At 38.3% G+C, this 21,597-nt stretch overlaps 1 pseudogene; it reads right to left on the bottom strand.

The window, feature by feature from the left end:
* Positions 1–347: 347 nt before the first annotated feature.
* LOC106701584 (olfactory receptor 10AG1-like) lies at positions 348–1,262 on the bottom strand (annotated as a pseudogene).
* Between the last annotated feature and the right edge of the window lie 20,335 nt (positions 1,263–21,597).

The raw sequence follows: 21,597 nt of genomic DNA, 5'->3' as shown, positions 1-21,597 counted from the left end.
GGGATGGGAAGTTTCAAGCAAATTTCTTACAGGGCATGACCATGATCATTAGTTATATAGCAGTTAACTATCATTTTATTGATCAGGAAATCTCTTAACTCACTCTTTCCTAGTGGGAGGAAAGATAGGTTTTCAAAATAGATCATTGCCATGGAGATAATGTGTGCTTTGATAACCCAGAAACCCTTAACTCTTTGAAACTAAGGTCTTTTCACATAATGTGAGGTGGCAGTGATGATATTAACTATCATTTTATAGGAACATAGAAATAAACTAGATATTTTCTGATGTATTTACATGATAACCATAGAAACAAATAATTGCTTCTGTAATTTCAAGCCTTCGAGTCAAGTTGATAATTTACTTAATAGTTTTCTCAGTGCTACGGTGATATCTTTGTTCCTCAGAGTAAATATAATGGGATTCAATGTTGGGATCCAAACTGTGTAGAAAAGAGAGATCAGCTTCCCAGTTTCTTCAGATTGATTTGCTTTGTGCTGTAAATGGGTGGTAGAGGCTGTGCCATAGAATAAGACCGCTAATGTGAGGTGAGACGAGCAAGTGGAGAAGGCTTTAGCCCTCCCTCTGGCAGATCGCGGTTTCAGAATGTTGGAGATGATTTTGCCATAGGAGACACCAATCAACAGAAATGAAACCATGATGAATACCACTACAACTGCATAGACTGCTATCTCATTCACAAATGGGTTCCCACAGCAAGCTTGAATACTCAGGGGAGGTCACAGAAAAAAATGATTAATTGTGGTAGACCCACAAAAAGGCAGAGAGGAAACCTGCCATGTTTGCCCATTACAACAGGAACTCCACTGACCCAGGAGGCAGTAACCAGCTGGCACAGACTAGGGGCTCATGATCAGACCATAGTGAAGAGGGTTAAAATGGCCATGTAGCAGTCATAGGCCATCATGGCCAGGAGGAGACACTCTAAACCTCCAAACAGAAGGAAACACGTTTGTGTAGCACAGGCAATGAAACAAATGTGCCCTTTCTGGCTCAGGAGGTTTGTGAGCATTCTTGGGATAGTAACAGTTACATAACAGATTTCTAAAATGGAAAAGTGGTTGAGGAAAAAGTACATAGGGGTCTGGAGAGTAGGGTCAATTCTTGTTATCAGTACAATGACACTATTGCACATCAGGATGGTCAGATAGAGGACTAAAAATATCCCCCAAAAGAATCCATTGGAAATTGGAAATATCAGAAAACCCCAGGAGGATAAATTCCATCATTGTAGTGATGTTTGATTTTTCTGTTCTTAATTTGTACTCCATCTGTAGATATGGTAAATTCAAGATGGTCAATTCATTAATGCTTTTGAGCAACGTTTCCCTTCTGTTAACTGAACTAGATGCATGAACTTATTTACATAATCCATGCAAGTATTGCTGCCTTTGCCTTGCTCAGTTTCTAAGAAATGAGATTTGAAACCTCAGCAATGAACTGAGGTGCAGTTAAAGTCAATTCAAGAAATAAAATCCTTATTTTCTTATACTTAGTTGTAGTGATACCAGAAGACTTCCCTGGTATCTTGGGAGTAAAAGAATTTGCCTGAAATGCAGGAGATACAGGAAATGTAGGTTTGATCTGTGGGCAAGGAAGACCCTCTGGAGGAGGTAATGACAACCCACTCCAGTATTCTTGCCTAGAGAATTCCATGGACAAGGAGCCTGGTGGGCTATGGTCCATGGGATCACAAAGAGTTAGACATGATGGAAGTGATTAAGCAGCAGCAGTAATGATACCAGAAACAATAAGATGTATGAATTTTTATTTAGAGCTGATTGTACAGGAATATTATTAAATTATTTCACCCCTTTTAAAAGTGAAATTATATATGACACAGGCTTGCTATTGTTTTTCTTTGGGTTCATCAATTTCTTTTTCTGTACCTATTGACTTATTCCATTTCCTTTCAATTCAAAGCTTTTCACTTAAAACTTTTGCCTAATTCTTATTCAAAACATTTTAAGCTCTCCCATTTCTACTCCACTGAGGACTGACTTTCTTAAACACATTCCTTGTTCCTGGGGGAACAGATACGTGTAATAGTATTGTTCTCTACTGTGTATCTCACCCATCAGTTATGCTACACATGGAAAGCATGTTACATCATGGGGTCCAATAACGTTCCCTATTAATACCCATTGTATACTGCATTACAAATACCAATTAACTTTTAACTCAGTCCATAAATATGACCCATTCTTCATGATATTTGGGGTTCCCTGATAGTTCAGTTGGTAAAGAATCCACCTGCAATGCAGGAGACCCTGGTTTGATTCCTGGGTTGGGAAGATCCACTGGAGAAGGGATAGGCTACCCACTCTGGTATTCAGGCCTGGAGAATTCTATGGACTGTCCATGAGGTCACAAAGAGTCAGACATGACTGAGTGATTTTCACTTTCATGATGTTTTAATATAGTCTGTTCTTAACCTATGTAATTCTCTGATCCATTGTCATCTACTTCTCTTACAACCAAATAAAATACTTCCTATATAATCCCTTTGTAATTTTATCTAATAAATGTAACTGTATTAAAACCCTATGATTATTTATTTTAGGAATGCAAATGGAAAAAGCATATGAGTGGGACTAACACACACACACAGAGGCCTGTTATCTTGCTTCACTTCAAGTTCATGTAATCAGATATCAGGTAGTTAACACTGTGTGACAATTTTAATAACACTTTATTAATGTTTGCTCTCTGTGTTTTCATATTTCATTAAATCTACTATGTCTGTTCCCATCTTCCAGCTCCACAAACTATTGTTTTTGCATTAGTACTTTGATTTAAAAAATTGAGTCAACAAATGTCCTTTCCTATTTCTCTATTTCCACTACAATTAGTTTTCAAAGTTACCTTAAGTGAAAGTTTTATTATAAATACTATTATTATTATTGCTATTTCACTTATTTCTAATTTTATTTTATCATTAAAAAAAGTTAAGAAATACATTGGTTAATTTAAGTTGTTAACTAATTTTCAGATAAAGGTCTCAGAATTTCATATTTTCCTGTTTTATCCTTTTTTATCTTAAACATCAAATTCAGAACTACTTTTAAATAAAACCATCTAACACCTTACCTTCATTTAACATCGACTTTCATGAAGTTATCTATGAGAATATAGATGTTTTGACCCTGTAAATTTTTACAATTCTTTTGAATCAGGAAGTCACTGTCATTCTGGAGTATTCTTCAAAGATCAGCTGCTCTTATGTAGGAAGTAGTCATGCTCACCCTGAGGGACATTTTCTCTTGAGTATCAGTTTAATTTCTAGAAGACTGCTTCTGTTCAGTGATCATCTGGGTTTATGTTTTAAGACTACTTTTTCTGTAGGTGATTTGTCCTCTGAAGCTCCTTCTTGGCATAAAAGTTCCCCTCTGTGGGGGTGGAAAAATGACACTTAATTATCTAGTATGTATAGTACTTTCTGGAAAAAAAAATAAAACTTTCAATTTATTGAATTTCAGGCCATTAGTAATTGCTTCAAGTTTGCCTTCCTTAATTTTATTCCCATAATTAATTCAGATCTCATCTTTTACATCTTTAGAAAAGTGTGTCACTTACTAATACACAAATGTGAAATAGAGAGCCCAGAGATAAATCCACGCACATATGGACACCTTATCTTTGACAAAGGAGGCAAGAATATACAATGGAGAAAAGACAATCTCCTTAACAGGTGGTGCTGGGAAAACTGGTCAATCACTTGTAAAAGAATGAAACTACAACACTTCCTAACACCATACACAAAAATAAACTCAAAATGGATTAAAGATCTAAATGTAAGACCAGAAACTAGAAAACTCCTAGAGGAGAACATAGGCAAAACACTCTCCGACATACATCACAGCAGGATCCTCTATGATCCACCTCCCAGAATATTGGAAATAAAAGCAAAAATAAACAAACGGGACCTAATTAAACTTAAAAGCTTCTACACAACAAAGGAAACTATAAGCAAGGTGAAAAGACAACCTTCAGAATGGGAAAAAATAATAGCAAATGAAGCAACTGACAAACAACTAATCTCAAAAATATACAAGCAACTCCTGCATCTCAATTCTAGAAAAATAAACTACCCAATCAAAAAATGGGCCAAATAACTAAACAGACATTTCTCCAAAGAAGACCTACAGATGGCTAACAAACACATGAAAAGATGCTCTAAAGCACTCATTATCAAAGAAATGCAAATCAAAACCACTATGAGGTACCATTTCACGCCCGTCAGAATGGCTGCAATCCAAAAGTCTACAAGCAATAAATGCTGGAGAGGATGTGGAGAAAAGGGAACCCTCTTACACTGTTGGTGGGAATGCAAAGTAGTACAGCCACTGTGGAGAACAGTGTGGAGATTCCTTAAAAAAACTGGAAATAGAACTGCCTTATGATCCAGCAATCCCACTGCTGGGCATACACACTGAGGAAACCAGAAGGGAAAGAGACACGTGTACCCCAATGTTCATCGCAGCACTGTTTATAATAGCCAGGACATGAAAGCAACCTAGATGTCCATCAGCAGATGAATGGATAAGAAAGCAGTGGTACATATACACAATGGAGTATTACTCAGCCATTAAAAAGAATACATTTGAATCAGTTCTAATGAGGTGGATGAAACTGGAGCCTATTATACAGAGTGAAGTAAACCAGAAAGAAGAACACCAATACAGTATACTAACGCATATATATGGAATTTAGAAAGATGGTAACAATAACCCTGTATACAAGACAGCAAAAGAGACACTGATGTATAGAACAGTCTTTTGGACTCTGTGGGAGAGGAGAGGGTGGGATGATTTGGGAGAATGGCATTGAAACATGTATAATATCATATATGAAATGAGTCACCAGTCCAGGTTCGATGTACAATACTGGATGCTTGGGGCTGGTGTACTGGGACGACCCGGGGAGGGAGGAGGGAGGAGGGAGGAGGGTTCAGGATGGGGAACACATGTACACCTGAGGCAGATTCATTTTGATGTGTGACAAAACCAATACAATTGTAAATTCAAAAAATAAAATAATTTTTTTTTAAAGTGATATGGTTGTTCTTTCCAATACACTGCAGGGAGGATTAGATCCCTTTTCAGAAGTGGAACACTGTTCCTAGATTAACTTTTGTGGAAATTAAAGCATGTTTTATATGCTGACAAAAATCTGGGTAGTTTTATTCATGTTAGGATATCTAGTTGGTCATCAACGTAGGTATCTAGCACCTTAAAAATAGCCTAGAGCCTGTTATGCAGAGTGAAGTAAGTCAAAAAGACAGATATCCTATATTAACACATAAATATATATATATTTTTTATATATAACACATAAATATATATATATTTATATATATATATTTAACACAGATATCCTATATTAACACATAAATATATATGTACTTTTTTTTCATCATTTTTTTCTTGAGCACTCACATATATGTGTGAGTGCTCAAGAAAAATGATACTGAAAAACCTATTTGCAAGACAGGAATATAGATGCAGACAGAGAGAACAGACTTGTGGACACAGCGAGGGAAGGAGAGGATGGAACAAGCAGAAAGATTAACATTGAGATATATACACCACCACATGTAAAGCAGATAGCTAGTGGGAAGTTTCTAAATAGATAAAACAGGGAGCTCAACCTGAAGCTCTGTGACAACCTGGGGGTGATGGGGTGGGGTGTGGGAGGGAGGTTAAAGACAGAGGAGATGTATGTACACCTATGACTGATTTACTTTGTTTAATGGCAGAACCAACACAACACTGTAAAGCAATTATCCTCCAATTAATAATTTTTTAAAAATTTAAACCCAATTAAGACAGAAAAAAAAAAAAAACCTTCCCCTGTCAAAATGCTTTTTCTATTTCAGCTACTTCCAGGCAGGTATGTAGGTAAAAGTATCAGGAATGAGGTTACAAGGCTAATATCCACTTCTGCTCATAAGCACATTTTTTTCTGTTTTGAGATTCTTTGACAATTTGAAACATTATTCGTGTTTCTAAAATTGTGTTTCTTTTTTGTATTTTAAATTTGCTTCTCTTTATAACAGCATGTTCCTCATAAATTGGACTTATGTACTCTTTTTCAGGATTGATGTTGTATCCATGTCATTTAGTGTCATGTTTATTTACAAATGAGAATTGCACTGATGATTTGTTTCAACTAAGTTTTACTTACAGGATGGAACAATCTGAATGTCCATCACCCATCACCCATCTCCCATATGAGTAAACTGATCTAATCCTTAAATCTATAGTTAGTATAGTGAATTGAATGTTTCTGTGTTCAATTCAATATCATCATCGCCTGAAAACAAATCTACACTCTGGGACAATACCTCAAATGTATCAGTGTAACAAAATAAAGAAACATTTTACTATTATATTACAACACACGTTTGCAGTCAGTGATGAAGAAACCCTGGTTGTTTTCATCTAGGGGTCCCACTGTTCCTACTTCTTCTTTGTAGTTTCCTACTGGATCTTCAGCATGCAGAAACCTGAGACGCCAGACAGAACATAAGGAAATAAATACACTATTCAGAGCCTCTATACGTAATAAACACATCACTTCTACCCTTATGTCATTGTAGAAACTAATCACCTGGTCCAATGTAGCTCTGAGAAGGTTAGGGAATGATGTTCATTGTATGTCAATAAAACAGATGTATTTGAAGAGCATAAAGCCAGACTCTGCCAAAGTCCTCACTTTTGGTCACTAAAAAAGGGTGTTATAGCATGCTGCAACATGTATACCTTTAGACTGATGACTTAGCATGACACATAACAGAATAAGTATTCATGGTACATATTTATGCATATTAATTTGTTTTATAGATATATTTGAGCCTAACAACACAACATCATTATTATTTTCATTAGGCTTTGATGCTTAAATTAGTAATAGTAGTGAGGCATAATTTACATAACATAAAGCTTGACCTTTAAAATTCAGTGATTAGTTGAGATATACTTGACTTATAGCATTATATTAACATCTGCTGTACAACATAAATATATTTTAAATGATCATCACAATGTCTAATGTTAATATCCATCAATGTTAATATTCATCACCACCCAAAGTTATGCATTTTTTTTCTTGTTATGTGAATTTTTAAAAATTTCTCTTAGCAACTTTCAAATATGCAACATTATTTAACTATAGCCACCATGCTCTATGTTATTTTCTTGGGCACCAAAACCAGGTGGATGGTGAGCAGCCATGAAATCAAAAGGTGTTTGTTTCTTGGAAGAAAAGCTATGACAAACCTAGAGTGGGTATTAAAAAGCAAAGACATCACTTTGCTGACAAAGCTCCATATAGTTAAAGCTATCGTTTTTCCAGTAGTCACATATGGATATAAGAGTTAGACTATAAAGAAGGCTGAGTGCCGAAGAATTGCTGCTTTCAAACTGTGGTGTTGGAGAAGACTTTTGAGGGTCCCTTGAACAGGAAGGAAATCAAACTGGTTAATCCTAAAGGAAATCAACCTTGAATATTCACTGGGAGGATTGGTGCTGAAGCTGAAGCGTCAATACTTTGGTTACATCAATGCAAAGAGCCAGCTCACTGACAAAAGGAGAAGGGGATGATGGAGGATGAGATGGCATCACTGACTCAATGGACATGAGTTTGAACAAATTCCAGGAGATAGTGAAGGATAGGAAAGGCTGACGTGCTGCAGTCCATGGGGTTACAGAGTCAGATGAGACTTAACCACTGAACAACATCAACACCATGCTGTACATTGATTGGATTGCTATACATTTTAATAGTGGTTTTATAAATATGACTAAATTTAAATTTATTGCCTTGCTGTTTGTGTTTTATTTCTTCTATACATATATTTTCTCTTATACATATATATTTTCACTGTTTTTTCTTATTATTTTTTGTGATTTTAATATATTTTTAGTATTTATGTATCACTTAGACAGTGTATTAAAAAGCAGAGACATTACTTTGCCAACAAAGGTCTCTCTAGTAAAAGCTATGGCTTTTCCAGTAGCCATGTATGGGTGTGAGAGCTGGACTATAAAGAAAGCTGAGAACTGAAGAACTGATGCTTTTGAACTGTGATGTTGGAGAAGACTCTTGAGAGTCCCTTGGACTGCAAGGAGATCCAACTAATTCATCCTAAAGGAAATCACTCCTGAATATTCATTGGAAGGACTTATGCTGAAGCTGAAACTCTAATATTTTGACCACCTGATGCGAAGAACTGGCTCATTTGAAAAGACCCTGATGCTGGGAAAGATTGAAGGCAGGAGGAGAAGGGGATGACAGAGGATGAGATGGCTGGATGGCATCACCGACTCAATGGACGTGAGTCTGGGTGAACTCCGGGAGTTGGTGATGGACAGGGAGGCCTGGCGTGCTGCGATTGATGGGGTCGCAAAGAGTCGGACATGACTGAGAGACTGAACTGAACCATTTTTTAATCCAATGCTCCTTATTAATTTTTAGTTGTAACTGTAGAGTTTGCAAAATAAATACCTGCCTAATACAACCTATCATTAAATAAATTATATAGCTTAATATGCAAAATGTTGAGATCCTGAAAAGAAAATACTCCTATATGGACAACGTTATCTTTTGCTTTCTATTATTGCTTTACACTTACACTTCTTAAATTAATTTTTATGGGAATACAGTTGATTTCCAATGTTATTTAGCTTCTGCTATACAGTAGAGTGAATCAGTGATACATAAACATACTTTGATCCTTTTTCTTTCTTTTTTTTTAACTTTACAACATTGTATTGGTTTTGTCATATATCAAAATGAATCTGCCACAGGTATACATGTGTTCCCCATCCTGAGCCCTCCTCCCTTCTCCCTCCCCATACCATCCCTCTAGGTCGTCCCAGTGCACCAGCCCCAAGCATCCAGTATCGAGCATTGAACCTGGACTGGCGACTCGTTTCATATATGGTATTAGACACGTTTCAATGCCATTCTCCCAAATCATCCCACCCTCTCCCTCTCCCACAGAGTCCAAAAGACTGTTCTATATATCAGTGTCTCTTTTGGGGTCTCATATACAAGGTTATTGATACCATCATTCTAAATTCCATATATACACGTTAGTATACTGTATTGGTGTTTTTCTTTCTGGCTTACTTCACTCTGTATGATAGGCTCCAGTTTCATCCACCTCATTAGAACTGATTCAAATGTATTCTTTTTAATGGCTGAGTAATACTCCATTGTGTATATGTACCACTGCTTTCTTATCCATTCATCTGCTGATGGACATCTAGGTTGCTTTCATGTCCTGGCTATTATAAACAGTGCTGCGATGAACATTGGGGTACACGTGTCTCTTTCCCTTCTGGTTTCCTCAGTGTGTATGCCCAGCAGTGGGATTGCTGGATCATAAGGCAGTTCTATTTCCAGTTTTTTTAAGGAATCTCCACACTGTTCTCCACAGTGGCTGTACTACTTTGCATTCCCACCAACAGTGTAAGAGGGTTCCCTTTTCTCCACATCCTCTCCAGCATTTATTGCTTGTAGACTTTTGGATTGCAGCCATTCTGACGGGCGTGAAATGGTACCTCATAGTGGTTTTGATTTGCATTTCTTTGATAATGAGTGCTTTAGAGCATCTTTTCATGTGTTTGTTAGCCATCTGTATGTCTTCTTTGGAGAAATGTCTGTTTAGTTATTTGGCCCATTTTTTGATTGGGTTATTTATTTTTCTGAAATTGAGCTGTAGGAGTTGCTTGTATATTTTTGAGATTAGTTGTTTGTCAGTTGCTTCATTTGCTATTATTTTTTCCCATTCTGAAGGTTGTCTTTTCACCTTGCTTATACTTTCCTTTGTTGTGCAGAAGCTTTTAAGTTTAATTAGGTCCCATTTGTTTATTTTTGCTTTTATTTCCAATATTCTGGGAGGTGGGTCATAGAGGATCCTGCTGTGATGTATGTCGGAGAGTGTTTTGCCTATGTTCTCCTCTAGGAGTTTTATAGTTTCTGGTCTTACATTTAGATCTTTAATCCTTTTTGAGTTTATTTTTGTGTATGGTGTTAGAAAGTGTTGTAGTTTCATTCTTTTACAAGTGATTGACCAGTTTTCCCAGCACCACTTGTTAAAGAGATTGTCTTTAATCCATTGTATATTCTTGCCTCCTTTGTCAAAGATAAGGTGTCCATATGTGCGTGGATTTATCTCTGGGCTTTCTATTTTGTTCCATTGATCTATGTTTCTGTCTTTGTGCCAGTACCATACTGACTTGATGACTGTGGCTTTGTAGTAGAGCCTGAAGTCAGGCAGGTTGATTCCTCCAGTTCCAATCTTCTTTCTCAAGATTGTTTTGGCTATTCGAGGTTTTTTGTATTTCCATACAAATTGTGAAATTATTTGTTCTAGCTCTGTGAAGAATACCGTTGGTAGCTTGATAGGGATTGCATTGAATCTATAAATTGCTTTGGGTAGTATACTCATTTTCACTATATTGATTCTTCCAATCCATGAACATGGTATGTTTCTCCATCTATTAGTGTCCTCTTTGATTTCTTTCACCAGTGTTTTATGGTTTTCTATATATAGGTCTTTAGTTTGTTTAGGTAGATATATTCCTAAGTATTTTATTCCTTTCGTTGCAATGGTGAATGGAATTGTTTCCTTAATTTCTCTTTCTATTTTCTCATTATTAGTGTATAGGAATGCAAGGGTTTCTGTGTGTTGATTTTATATCCTGCAACTTTACTATAGTCATTGATTAGTTCTAGTAATTTTCTGGTGGCGTCTTTAGGGTTTTCTATGTAGAGGATCATGTCATCTGCAAACAGTGAGAGTTTTACTTCTTCTTTTTTCCAATTTGGATTCCTTTTATTTCTTTTTCTGCTCTGATTGCTGTGGCCAAAACTTCCAAAACTATGTTGAATAGTAGTGGTGAAAGTGGGCACCCTTGTCTTGTTCCTGACTTTAGGGGAAATGCTTTCAATTTTTCACCATTGAGGATAATGTTTGCTGTGGGTTTGTCATATATAGCTTTTATTATGTTGAAGTATGTTCCTTCTATTCCTGCTTTCTGGAGACTTTTTATCATAAATGGATGTTGAATTTTGTCAAAGGCTTTCTCTGCATCTATTTAGATAATCATATGGCTTTTATTTTTCAATTTGTTAATGTGGTGTATTATATTGATTGATTTACAGATATTGAAGAATCCTTGCATCCCTGGGATAAAGCCCACTTGGTCATGGTGTATGATCTTTTTAATGTGTTGTTGGATTCTGATTGCTAGAATTTTGTTAAGGATTTTTGCATCTATGTTCATCCGTGATATTGGCCTGTAGTTTTCTTTTTTTGTGGGATCTTTGTCAGGTTTTGGTATTAGGGTGATGGTGGCCTCATAGAATGAGTTTGGAAGTTTACCTTCCTCTGCAGTTTTCTGGAAGACTTTGAGTAGGATAGGTGTTAGCTCTTCTCTAAATTTTTGGTAGAATTCAGCTGTGAAGCCGTCTGGACCTGGGCTTTTGTTTGCTGGAAGATTTCTGATTACAGTTTCAATTTCTGTGCTTGTGATGGGTGTGTTAAGATTTTCTATTTCTTCCTGGTCCAGTTTTGGAAAGTTGTACTTTTCTAAGAATTTGTCCATTTCTTCCACATTGTCCATTTTATTGGTATATAATTGCTGATAGTAGTCTCTTATGATCCTTTGTATTTCTGTGTTGCCTGTTGTGATCTCTCCATTTTCATTTCTAATTTTATTGATTTGATTTTTCTCCTGTTGTTTCTTGATGAGTCTGGCTAATGGTTTGTCAATTTTATTTATCATTTCAAAGAACCAGCTTTTGGCTTTGTTGATTTTTGCTATGGTCTCTTTTGTTTCTTTTGCATTTATCTCTGCCCTAATTTTTAAGAATTCTTTCCTTCTACTAACCCTGGGGTTCTTCATTTCTTCCTTTTCTAGTTGCTTTAGGCGTAGAGTTAGGTTATTTATTTGACCTTTTTCTTGTTTCTTGAGGTATGCCTGTATTGTTATGAACTTTCTCCTTAGGACTGCTTTTACAGTGTCCCACAGGTTTTGGGTTGTTGTGTTTTCATATTCATTCATTTCTATGCAAACTTTGATTTCTGTTTTGATTTCTTCTGTGATTTGTTGGTTATTCAGCAGTGTGTTGTTCAGCCTCCATATGTTGGAATTTTAAATAGTTTTTCTCCTGTAATTGAGATCTAATCTTACTGCATTGTGGTCAGAAAAGATGCTTGGAATGATTTCAATTTTTTTGAATTTACCAAGGCTGGATTTATGGCCCAGGATGTGATCTATCCTGGAGAAGGTTCCGTGTGCACTTGAGAAAAAGGTGACATTCATTGTTTTGGGGTGAAATGTCCTATAGATATCAGTTAGGTCTAACTGGTCTATTGTATCGTTTAAAGTTTGTGTTTCTTTGTTAATTTTCTGTTTTGTTGATCTATCCATAGGTGTGAGTGGAGTATTAAAGTCTCCCATTATTATTGTGTTGTTGTTAATTTCCCCTTTCATACTTGTTAGCATTCGTGTTACATATTGCGGCACTCCTATGTTGGGTGCATATATATTTATAATTGTTATATCTTCTTCTTGGATTGATCCTTTGATCATTATGTAGTGACCTTCTTTGTCTCTTTTCACAGCCTTTGTTTTAAAGTCTATTTTATCTGATATGAGTATTGCTACTCCTGCTTTCTTTTGGTCTCTATTTGCATGAAAAATCTTTTTCCAGCCCTTCACTTTCAGTCCGTATGTGTCCCCTGTTTTGAGGTGGGTCTCTTGTAGAGAACATGTATAGGGGTCTTGTTTTTGTGTTCATTCAGCCAGTCTTTGTCTTTTGGTTGGGGCATTCAACCCATTTACATTTAAGATAATTATTGATAAGTATGATCCCGTTGCCATTTACTTTATTGTTTTGGGTTCGAGTTTATACACCCTTTTTGTGTTTCCTGTCTAGAGAATATCCTTTAATATTTGTTGGAGAGCTGGTTTGGTGGTGCTGAATTCTCTCAGCTTTTGCTTGTCTGTAAAGCTTTTGATATCTCCTTCATATTTGAATGAGATCCTTGCTTGGTACAGTAATCTGGGCTGTAGGTTATTTTCTTTCATCACTTTAAGTATGTCTTGCCATTCCCTCCTGGCTTGAAGAGTTTCTATTGAAAGATCAGCTGTTATCCTTATGGGAATTCCCTTGTGTGTTATTTGTTGTTTTTCCCTTGCTGCTTTTAATATTTGTTCTTTGTGTTTGATCTTTGTTAATTTGATTAATATGTGTCTTGGGGTGTTTCACCTTGGGCTTATCCTGTTTGGGACTCTCTGGGTTTCTTGAACTTGAGTGATTATTTCCTTCCCCATTTTAGGGAAGTTTTCCACTATTATCTCCTCAAGTATTTTCTCATGGTCTTTCTTTTTGTCTTCTTCTTCTGGGACTCCTATGATTCGAATGTTGTAGCGTTTAATATTGTCCTGGAGGTCTCTGAGATTGTCCTCATTTCTTTTAATTCGTTTTTCTTTTTTCCTCTCTGACTCATTTATTTGTACCATTCTATCTTCTAATTCACTAATCTTATCTTCTGCCTCTGTTATTCTACTATTTGTCGCCTCCAGAGTGTTTTTGATCTCATTTATTGCATTATTCATTATATATTGACTCTTTTTTATTTCTTCTAGGTCCTTGTTAAACCTTTCTTGCATCTTCTCAATCCTTGTCTCCAGGTTATTTATCTGTGATTCCATTTTGATTTCAAGATTTTGGATCAATTTCACTATCATTATTCAAATTCTTTATCAGGTAGATTCCCTATCTCTTCCTCTTTTGTTTTGTTTGGTGGGCATTTATCCTGTTCCTTTACCTGCTGGGTATTCCTCTGTCTCTTCATCTTGTTTATATTGCTGAGTTTGGGGTGTCCTTTCTGTATTCTGGCAGTTTGTGGAGTTCTCTTTATTGTGGAGTTTCCTCGCTGTGTATGGGTTTGTACAGGTGGCTTGTCAAGGTTTCTCAGTTAGGGAAGATTGTGTCCGTGTTCTGGTGGCTGGAGCTGGATTTCTTCTCTCTGGAGTGCAATGAAGTGTCCAGTAATGCGTTATGAGATGTCTGTTGTTTTAGAGTAACTTTGGGCAGCCTGTATATTGGAGCTCAGGGCTGTGTTCCTGTGTTGCTGGAGAATTTGCTTGGTATGTCTTGCCCTGGAACTTGTTGGCCCTTGTGTGGTGCTTGGTTTCAGTGTAGGTATGGAGACGTTTGATGAGCTCCTGTCAATTAATGTTCCCTGGAGTCAGGAGTTCCCTGAAGTCAGGGTTTGGACTTACGCCTCCTGCTTCCAGTTATTGGTCTTATTTTAACAGTAGTCTCAAAGCTTCTCCTTCTATACAGCACCATTGATAAAACATCTAGGTTAAAGATGAAAAGTTTCTCCACCGTGAGGGTCACCCAGAGAGGTTCACAGCGTTACATGGAGAAGAGAAGAGGGAGGAGGGAGTTAGAGGTGACCCGAATGAGATGAGATGGAATCAGTAGAGGAGAGAGCAGGCTAGCCAGTAATACCTTCCTTATATGCACTTCACAACTGGACTGCTCAGAGATGTTCACAGAGTTATACAGAGAAGAGAAGAGGGAGGAAGGAGACAGAGGTGGCCAGGAGGATAAAAGGGCAGAATGAAAAGGAAGAGACAGATCCAACCAGTAATCAGTTCCCTAAGTGTTCTCCACCGTCTGGAACACACAGAAATTCACAGAGTTGGGTAGAGTAGAGAGGGGTTAGGGAGGAGACACAGGCGACCTGGTGGAGAAAAAGGAGATTCCAGAAGGGGAGAGAGCAGTCAAGCCAGTAATCTCGTTTCCAAGTGAAAAATGGGTACTGAAGATTGGGTTCTTAAAGGTTCAAAATTGGTAACAAATACCTAAAATCAAAAATTAAAAATCTAGATTTAGTTTGTACTTTCAAAAATACAATGTTAAAGAAAAGAAGAAGGAAAAGAAAGAGAGAAAACAAACCAAAAAAAGTCAAAAATTATAAAGAAAATATAGGTACATAATTGATAACAAATACCAAAAATCAAAAGTTAAAAATCTAGAGAAGAGTTTGGAATTTCAAAAATATAATGTTAAAGAAAAGAAGAAGAAGAAGAAAGAAAAAACAAACAAACAAAAACAAACAAGGTAACAAAAATTATAAAGCATGTATAGGTACAAAATTGGTAAAAAAAAAAAAAAAAAAAACCACCAAAAAGCATAAATTAAAAATCTAGAGTAGAATTTGGAATTTCAAAATACAATGTTAAAGAAAAGAAGAGAAAGAAAGAGAGAAAAAAAGTCATAAAAATTATAAAAAATAAAATATAGGTACAAAATTGATAACAAGTACCAAAAACCTAAAATTAAAAATCTAGAGTAGAGTTTGGAATTTCAAAAATACAATGTTAAAGAAAAGAAGGAAAAAAAAAAGAAAGAAAGAAAAAAAAAAAGACAAGGTCACAATAATTATAAAAATATATATATGAAGTTTGCTTTTTAAAAAAAATCGGGTGTTTTTGTTTTGCAAAGTAATAGTAGGTTACAAAAGTGAAAATTAAAGGAGTAATAGAGGACTTAATTTTTTTTTTAATTTAAAAAAAAAAAAAAAAGAATGATCATAAAAATAGTAAAAATATATCTAGGACTTTCTCTGGTGTTGTTGTGGGTATTGTGGGGTCAGTTCATTTTTGGCTAGTTCCTTGGTCCGGCTTATATTTCTCAAGATCTATAGGCCCCTTCCTATGTAGTCAGTACTAATGACAGGGTTTTAATCTATTGCCTGTCGCTTCCAAGGTGGTTCGCTCTGTTATAGCTTCTTCTGTTTGCTGGTCTCTTCAGTGTCTGATTTCCGCCCTTACACAAAGAGGGCGGTGGTGGACACTTTTTTTTTTTTTTTTTTTAGGCTCACTGATTCAGTCACGCTGTGGGAAGAGAGGGACACTGCAAACAAATAACACTGGCGTGTGCTCACAGTGCCTCAGCCATACTGGGCCTGCCCCTGCTCACGGCTTGTGTAGCCTCCCTGCCCACACTGCTCAGGCTCTAGGTTGCTCCACCGGGAACAATCCGAGGCCGGCCCTGGGCTGCTTGAACCTCCCAGGTCTAAGCCGCTCAGGTTCAGGCACTCGGGTAGTCCTCAGAGGCGCAGACTCTGTTGGACCTGCGTTTTGTGCCCTTCCCAGGTCCGAGCAGCTCAGGTGATGAGGTGTTTGGCGAGGGAGGTTGCTGCGACTTATCGCCTCCCTGCCACTCGGTTTTCTGCGTGTACAACCAGCACACTTTCTCAGGCGGATGTTGACCGTTCAGAACGCCAAGAAGTCTTAGTTAGCAAAGAAGCCTGCTTACAGTTTTGTAGATAATGTCTCTCTGAGGCTGCGATTGCCCCCTTCTGGCTCTGGTTGCCTGTCACCAGAGGGGGATGGTCTGCAGCTGGCTATCTCTGTTCAGTCCTTTGTTCCATGCGTGGGCCTGGTGGTGTCTTAGGTTAGCGCTGGCTTTTCGCGTGGTAGTTATCCCACAGTCTGGTTTGCTAGCCCAAATTAGTTCGCTCAGATAGCGCTCGGGGCATTCAGGCCAGATCCTTACTCTAAGCCAAGCAACCCGCGCCTCCCTGCCCAGCCCCTGCTTGCTACTGGCGGGTGCAGGCATCTGCACTGCTTCTCCACTGGGGGGTTACTGTTGGGGTCATAATCTGTAGGTTTTAATTGTTTATTTATTTTTCCTCCCTGTTATGTTGCCCTCTGTGCTTCCAAGTTTCGGCACAGACTCAGCTCCCTTTCCGAGATGGAGCTCCATCCCTCTTTTGTCTCTTTTTTTGTCTTTTAGATTTTTTCCTACCTCCTTTCAAAGACAATGGGTTGCTTTTCTGGATGCCTGATGTCCTCTGCTGGCATTCAGAAGTTGTTTTGTGGAATATACTTGGCGTTTAAATGTTCTTTTGATGAATTTGTGGGGGAGAAAGTGGTCTCCCCGTCCTATTCCTCCGCCATCTTAGCTCCTCCATGACTACTTTGACTCTTTTTAAGATTCTATTCCAATATAAATTATTGTTGAGTATTGAGTAGGGTTCCTGTGCTGTACAGTAGGTTCTTAGTTAGTAAAGTCACTCAGTTGTGTCCAACTCTTTGTGACCATGGTGGACTGCAGCACGCCAGGCCTCCCTGTCCAACACCCGCACGACCTACAAGGTTCTTCTGTCCGTGGGATTTTCCAGGCAAGAACACTGGAATGGGTTGCCATTTCCCTCTCCACACAGTAGGTTCTTACTAGCTATCTATTTAGACAGGTTAGTTTGTATATTTCAATCCCAATCTCTCAGTTTACACCTCCCTTCCACCTTTCCCTCTTGATAACTTTAAGTTTGTTTGCAACGTGTGTGGTTCTATTTCTGCTTTGTTCCAGTTCCAGTTCAGTCACTCAGTCATGTCCAACCCTTTGTGACCCCATGGACTGCAGCACGCCAGGCCTCCCTGTCCATCACCAACTCCCGGAGTCTACCCAAACCCATGTCCATTGAGTCAGTGATGGCATCCAACCATCTTACCCTCTGTCATCCCCTTCTCCTCCTGTCCTCAATCTTTCCCAGCATCAGGGTTTTTTCAAATGAGTCAGCTCTTTGCATCAGGTGGCCAAAGTATTGAAGTTTCAGCTTCAGCATCAGTCCTTCCAATGAAAATTCAGGACTGATTTTCTTTAGGATGGACTAGTTGGATCTCCTTGCAGTCCAAGGGACTCAAAAGAATCTTCTCCAACACCACAGTTCAAAAGCATCAGTTCTTTGGCACTCAGCTTTCTTTATATTCCAAGTGTCACACCCATACCTGACTACTGGAAAAATCATAGCCTTGACTAGATGGGCCTTTGTTGGCAAAGTAATGCCTTTGGTTTTTAGCATGCTGTCTAGAATGGTCATACTTTTCTTCCAAGAGTACGCCTCCTAATTTCATGGCTGCAGTCGCCATTTGCAGTGATCTTGGGGCCAAAAAAAAAAAAAGTCTGCCACAGTTTCCACTGTTCCCCCATCTATTTGCCATGAAGTGATGGAATCAGAAGCCATGATCTTAGCTTTCTGAATACTGAGCTTTAAGCCAACTTTTTCATTCTCCTCTTTCACTTTTATCAGAGGCTCTTTAGTTCTTCTTCGCTTTTTGCCATAAGGGTGGTGTCATCTGTATATCTGAGGTTATTGATATTCTTCCTAGCAATCTTGATTCCAGCTTGTACTTCTTCCAGCCCAGTGTTTCTCATGATGTACTCTGCATATAAGCTAAACAAGCAGGGTGACAATATACAGCCTTGACGTACTCCTTTTCCTATTTGGAACCAGTCCGTTGTTCCATGTCCAGTTCTAACTGTTGCTTCCTGACCTGCATACAGATATCTCAAGAGGCAGGTCAGGTGGTCAGGTATACCCATCTCTTTCAGAATATCCCACAGTTTGCTGTTATCCACATAGTCAAAGGCTTTGTCATAGTCAATAAAGCAAAAATAGATGCTTTTTTTTTTTTCCTGTAACTCTCCTGCTTTTTCGATGATCCAACGGATGTTGGCATTTTGATTTCTGGTTCCTCTGGCTTTTCTAAAACCAGCTTGAACGTCTGGAAGTTCACAGTTCACATATTATTGAAGCCTGGCTTGGAGATTTTTGATCATTACTTTACTAGCATGTGAGATTAGTGCAATTGTGCAGTCATTGGCATTGAGTTTCTTTGGGATTGGAATGAAAACCGACCTTTTCCAGTCCTGTGGCCACTGAAGAGTTTTCCATACATGTTGGCATATTGAGTGAAGCACTTTCACAGCATCATCTTTCAGGATTTGAAATAGCTCAACTGAAATTCCATCACCTCCCCTATCTTTGTTGGTACTGATGCTTCCTAAGGCCCACTTGACTTCACATTCCAGGATGTCTGGCTCTAGTTGAGTGATCACACCATCGTGATTATCTCGGTGGTGAATATCTTTTTTGTATAGTTCTTCTGTGTATTCTTGCCACCTTTCCTTAATATCTTCTGCTTCTGTTAGGTCCATACCATTTCTGTCCTTTATTGTGCCCATCTTTGCATGAAATGTTCCCTTGGTATCTCTAATTTTCTTTAAGAGATTTCTAGTCTTTCCTATTCTACTGTTTTCCTCTATTTCTTTGCACTGATCACTGAGTGAGAGGTTGTTGCGGAACCATGATAAGACGCCAGGATTTTGGGGCTCCAGAGAAGAATTCAATCCTGGGCCAGAGACAAGGCTTGATCACTCAGAGCTTTTGTGTAATAAAGTTTTATTAAAGTATAAAGGAGATAGAGAAAGCTTCTGACATAGGCATCAGAAGGGGGCAGAAAGAGTACCCCCTTGCTAGTGTTAGCCATGGATTTATATACTCTCTAGTTGTTACAGTGAATCAAAAGAATGTCTGGAGGTTGTAAAGACCTCACTAGACCTACTCCCATAATTTACATTTTAAGATAACAGGATTAGACAGAAGGTTTTTTCCAGAGCCTGTCCTCAAGCAGGATACATTATTGTTATATAATCCTAAGGAATGTGGAGGGGGGAAAAAAAGTTTGTTCTTTCTTCCTCCTTGAGAATTCCAGACCCCTCTCTCCTTGGGATCCCTAGACTTCTTATCAATCTGCCTAGGAAATAACTCTCTCATTCCCCCCTTTTCTTTTAGGAGAATTATGTTGCCAAGGGAAGGGGGCATCATTTTCGTTCCATAACTACTTCCTGCTGTTTAGGGGCATGGTCCCTAAATTGTTAAGGCAACATATCCTCCTAACCCTCATTTGAGGGTTTCTGATCCAGAGGCCCTAAGTAATAGTTGGAGGAGGCTGTGGCATTTGTAGGAGCTTGAAGAACCATTTGTAACTTAAAAGGCTTCATGCGACTCGAAACAAATCTAATTACACAGTTACAGATGCAAGGCAAAATAGTCATTAAAACAAGTCAAAATTAAAATTAAAAGTCATATTATGTCCATAGTTACATCAATCCATCTTAGGATTGTTAGATGTCATCAGTTTTAGAAGAAGCATCACATGCGAATGTTGTTGAAAGTATTTGCAGACTTGGAGAAAATCTTTTTCTTGAAGTGGAGATGTCCACCACGGGAAGCCTTCCACTGATGAAAAGGGGAGCACTCCACAGACCCAGCAGTTAGACTGATTGTGAAATGCTGCATAGGAGTTAGCCCAGGACACAAAGGCATTGTCTTGAGGATCAAATGGCAGACTCAGGATTTTTGGAGTCAGCAGAAGTAGGCTCACATAGATTATCAAAAAAGTACAAAGTCAGAGAATAGAAAGTAAAGACATAAAATGAAGTTACTTAGTTCTGGTCAGGGTGCCACCTCTTAACTCTAGTGTGATGTACCCACGAATCAATTTCTGGCACTTTGACAGCTGTGGGAGAAGAAAGAATAGCCTGGTAACGGCCTTCCCAGAGGGGCTCAAGGGATGGGCTCCCAGATCCCAATGTTTTTATGAGGACCTCGGTTCCTGGCTCAAATAGAGGTTTGCTTGACTCAGAGGCTGGTTTAGGAGTCATCTCCTGGAGTTCTGTTAATGCCTGTTGAAAATCTGAGAGCTGTGTTACATAACTAGTTAATTCCAAGACTTCAGGGTCTATAACAATGTCTGTGCTTAAGAAAGGCCTTCCATACATGATATTTTACATGTTTCAATGCCATTCTCCCAAGTCTTCCCACCCTCTCCCTCTCCCACAGAGTCCATAAGACTGTTCTATACATCACTGTCTCTTTTGCCTGTCTCGTTCACGGGTTATTGTTACCATCTTTCTAAATTCCATATATATGCGTTAGTATACTGTATTGGTGTTTTTCCTTCTGGCTTACTTCACTCTGTATAATAGGCTCCAGTTTCATCCACCTCATTAGAACTGATTCTAATGTATTCTTTTTAATTGTGTATATGTACCACAGCTTTCTTATCCATTCATCTGCTGTTGGGCATCTAGGTTGCTTCCATGTCCTGGCTATTATAAACAGTGCTGCAATGAACATTGGGGTACACGTGTCTCTTTCCCTTCTGGTTTCCTCAGTGTGTATGCCTAGCAGTGGGATTGCTGGAGATGCCAGTCCAGGTTCGATGCATGATACTGGATGCTTGGGGCTAGTGCACTGGGATGACCCAGAGGGATGGTATGGGGAGGGAGGAGGGAGGAGGGTTCAGGATGGGGAACACATGTATACCTGTGGTGGATTCATTTTGATATTTGGCAAAACTAATACAATTATGTAAAGTTTAAAAATTAAATAAAATTAAAAAAAAAAAAGAAAGGCCTTCCATAAATACATTCAAAGGGGTACAGTCCCTCCTTTTTGGGGGCAGTTTGAGCCTTCATTAAAGCTATGGGTAGGACTTTAATCCAACTGTCCTGCGTCTCTTGAGTTAATTTGCACAGATGTCTTTTGATAATGTCATTAGCTTTTTCAACCTTTCCTGAGGTTTGGGGCCTCCAGGAACAGTGTAAGTAATATTCTATTCCTAGAGCCTTAGACACCCCTGAGTTACAGCATCTTTAAAGGTGGAGCCATTGTCACTCTGAAGGCTC

The sequence above is a fragment of the Bos mutus genome, chromosome 8, assembly GCF_027580195.1.
Source record: "Bos mutus isolate GX-2022 chromosome 8, NWIPB_WYAK_1.1, whole genome shotgun sequence".
Taxonomy (NCBI): Eukaryota; Metazoa; Chordata; class Mammalia; order Artiodactyla; family Bovidae; genus Bos; species Bos mutus.
This window is presented reverse-complemented; position numbering and strand designations above follow the sequence as displayed.